This window comes from Rhinopithecus bieti, unplaced genomic scaffold (assembly GCF_001698545.2).
Source record: "Rhinopithecus bieti isolate Rb0 unplaced genomic scaffold, ASM169854v2 scaffold_44774, whole genome shotgun sequence".
NCBI lineage: Eukaryota > Metazoa > Chordata > Mammalia > Primates > Cercopithecidae > Rhinopithecus > Rhinopithecus bieti.
The window spans coordinates 128,101-132,378 of NW_016819032.1; positions in this window are offsets into that span (position 1 = coordinate 128,101).

Genomic DNA, 4,278 nt, shown 5'->3' on the forward strand with positions numbered 1-4,278 from the left:
TTTTTTTTTTTTTTTTTTTTTTTGAGACAGAGTCTCACTCTGTCACCCAGGCTGGAGTGCAGTGGCATGATCTCAGGATCTCAGCTCACTGCAGCCTCCACCTCCTGAATTCAAGCAATTCTCCTGCCTCAGCCTCCCGATGTTGGAAACAGTGAGTTCCTCTTCAAAGGTTCTGCTTGTCCTCTATTTTCAGAGCCTAATTTCCTTGCCTCCTTGCTGCTAGTTATGGTAAACAATTTCCAGCTGTTCCCAATCTGTAACCCACATCCATTCCCAATCTGTAATCCACATCTGTTCCCAATCTGTAACCCACATCAGTTCCCAATCTGTAACAACCCACATCTATGGTAAACAATTTCCAGCTGTTCCCAATCTGTAATCCACACCTGTTCCCAATCTGTAACCCACATCCATTCCCAATCTGTAATCCACACCTGTTCCCAATCTGTAACCCACCTCAGTTCCCAATCCGTAACAACCCACATCTGTTCCTTATTTGATGCCCTTAGTTCCGAAACTGCTCTTCCCTCTGCTGTAGCTCCCACCCCTGCTCCATTTTGAAGTAGCCAATTGGGATCAGCTTAGGTTGTGTGGTCTGACCCCAGCCAATGGGGACTGGACACAGTAGTAGGGACTGACTGTGTTAGGGATAAAACCCATTTCCTTCTTTGTTTGGTGTGCTCTTGCAGTGACCAGAAAACGAGCAACATGCTTCTGCAGAGGTAAATTTGCCTTGCTGAGAAATCCTTTATTTGAGTGCTTGTTTTCTTTGTAACTCTGAGCTTTTATTTCCCGAGCTCATCTGGGATTCCATTCTCCTCCAGGAAAGAGTCTTCAGTCCCCTCTCATGAGGAGAAGCACCCCACTGCCTTGTTGTAGTGGCCTCAGAGTAAGGAATCAGGCCCTACCAGGTGTGACGAATAAACCTGGACACTCAGCAACGTGGGTGGAAAGGATCCTCACATACTGCAGAAACCAGGTAACTCGGTGCACAGACCAAGGTAAGAAATGTTGTGGGGTGACAAAGTATATCCTTGGTGGTCGGGATAAAGGCAAGAAATCTCCAGTAAGTGGGGGGGTTAAGCCTTTAGAGAAAGAAAAGGCAAGAAATCTCCAGTAAGGGGGGTTGAGACTTTAGAGAAAGGAAAGGCAAGAAATGTCCAGTAAGGGGGGGGTTGAGCCTTTAGAGTAAGGAAAGGTAAGAAATCTCTAGGACAAGGGATTGGGCCTTAGGTCAAATCTCCAGGATGGGAAATATCCCAAGTCTCCTTTATCCCCTAAAAGCTATAGGAAGTAAGTCAGAAACCAACTCCTTGGAAAAGAACAGGGTCCCTACCCCCAAACAGTTCACCAGAGTATGGGATCCCCTAGACCACCTTCCCCTGCTTAATACCCCGATCCTAACCTCCCTCCCCTTCAGACAGCCACTGCTGCCCCAGATCTTGCCCCAGATCCTTCCCTTACTGACGTTGTTCCTCTTTCTTACAACCCTGACTCTTGGAAATTATTGTTCCAGGAGTCTGCTCCTAAGTACCCTTCCCTAAAAGGACTTCAACATGAGGTAGAGCAATGTAAAAAGGATATTCAGAACTTCCCTTTCCCCTCTACCTCTAGGGAATCAGTTCCAACACTCTTCCCCTTAAGAGAGGTGCCCATAGGAGGGAGAGCCATTGACTTTGTGAATGTCCCCTTAACCAGCTCAGAAATTCAAAATTCGCAAAAAAAAAAAAAAAAAAAAAAAAAAAGAGAAAAAAAAAAGTCAAGCCACTGTTAGATGACCCTTGTGGAGTGGCAGATAAAATTGACCAATTTTTAGCACCCCAATTATATACTTGGGCTGAATTAATGTCCATCATGGGCATCCTCTTTTCAGGGGAAGAAAGGAGCATAATCCATAGAGCTGCTATGGTAATTTGGGAACATGAACACCCTCCTGGTCAAAACGTTCCCACCGCGGACCAAAAATTCCCCACCTAAGACCACTGAAAGGACAATAACAATGCAGCTCACTGGGAAAACATGAAGATTCCCCTCAGGCAGGGAATGCTAAAGACAAAAGAGAATTGAAAAGACCATCCCATCAATGAACTCCTTAGAGAAGTTCAGGAAGTATACGTAAGCAAAAACAAAAAGCAAGTGTTATATTATCCACCTGCCAGCAGGGGGCTCCAAAGGATAAGGCCCACCAAAATTACTCTCCATTGGCCTCCTTAACCATTTCAGAGAAAAAGGCTTACAGGTTTCAAAGGGAAAGGTCCAATTTGTAGAGCCTGAAGTTAAATACTTAAGGCATTTAATAAGTAAGGGCAAAATGAAGGATAGGACCTGAGTGAGTTGAAGGAATTGCATCCTTACCTTTGCCTAAAACTAAGCAGGAACTCCTAGAAAAGCCATTTCACCTCTTCATTAATGTAAACAAGGGGGTAACTTTAGGGGTACTTACCCAAGAACATGGGGGCCACCGGCAACCTGTAGCTTTTCTATCAAAAGTTTTAGACCTCGTAACCTGTGGATGGCCTGAATGTGTTCAATCTATTGCAGCCACTGCTTTGTTAACTGAAGAAAACAGAAAGCTAATTTTTGGGGGAATTTTGGTTGTAAGCACACCCCATCAAGTTAGAGCTATTTTAAAACAGAAAGCGGGAAGGTGGCTCAATGACTGAAGGATTTTAGAGTATGAAGCTATCCTATTAGAAAGAGATGATTTAACACTAACCACTGATAATTCACTTAACCCAGCAGGTTTTCTAACAGGGAATCCAAATCTAAACGGACCTGAGCATCAGTGTTTAGATTTAATTGATTATCACACAAAAGTCAGGTCCAATTTAAGAGAGACCCCTTTCAAAACAGGACAGCATTTATTTATAGATGGCTCTTCCTGGGTAATTGAAGGAAAAAGACATCATGGGTATTCAGTAGTTGATGGGGAAGCTCTCACAGAAATATAGTCAGGAAGATCGGCTAATAATTGGTCCACCCAAACTTGTGAATTGTTTGCATTAAATCGGGGTTTGAAACACTTACAAAACCAGGAAGGGACTATTTATACTGATTCCAAGTACGCCTTGGAGGCGGGTAGCTCACACCGGTGGAAAATTTGGACTGAACGAGGTCTCACTAATAGCAAAGGCCAAGACCTTGTCCACGAGGAATTAATCACTCAAGTATTAGATAACCTCCAGCTGCCAGAAGAGACAGCTGTTGTTCATATCCCAGGACACCAAAAAGGTCTTTCTTTTGAAAGTCAAGGGAATAACCTTGCAGATCAAATAGCCAAACAAGCTGCCATTTCCTCTGAAACACCCGTTTTTCACCTAATCCCTTGTCTTCCTCCCCCGACCAGTCCCCATCTTCTCTTCCACTGAAAGGGAGAAATTAATGAAAATAGGGGCCAAAGAAAATTCAGAAGGGAATTGGGTGCTACCAGACCAAAGAAATGTTATCCAAACCCCTCATGAGAGAAGTCTTACCTGCATCAAAACAGGACCTCAAGCTATGTGTGATACAGTTCTCAGGGTTTATGGATGTATAGGAATTTATACTCTGGCAAGACAAGTTACAGATAGTTGCCTAATATGCAAAAAGACTAATAGGCAGACCCTGAGAAAACCACCCCTTGGGGGAAGAAGTCCAGGATTAAGACCATTCCAAAGTGTCCAAGTTGAATACACAGAAATGCCCACAATCGGTCGCCTACAGTACTTATTAGTGATAATAGATCACCTTACTCACTGGGTGGAAGCTATTCCCTTTTCAAGTGCAACTTAATAATGTAGTCAAAACATTGATTGAAAATATTATACACAAGTATGGACTAACAGAAAATATTGATTCAGATAATGGGACTCATTTCACTGTGCATGTCATTAAGAAATTAACCCAAGCACTAGACATAACATGGGAATACCATACTCCCTGGCACCCACTTTCATTGGGAAAAGTGGAGAAAATGAAGAAATTAGTCTTAGAGAAAAGTGGAGAAAATGAAGAAATTAGTCTTAGAGATTCAGTTGCCATGAACTAGATGCCTTCCCATTGCCTTGTTAAGAATCTGAACTGCCCCTCAGAAAGATGTTGGTTTATCTCCTTATGAGATGCTATGTGGGTTGCCCTATTTATACTCCACTGACATTCCTATGTTTGAAACAAAAGATTGGGTTCTCAGAAATTATATACTTGGCCGGGCGCGGTGGCTCAAGCCTGTAATCCCAGCACTTTGGGAGGCCGAGACGGGCGGATCACGAGGTCAGGAGATCGAGACCATCCTGGCTAATA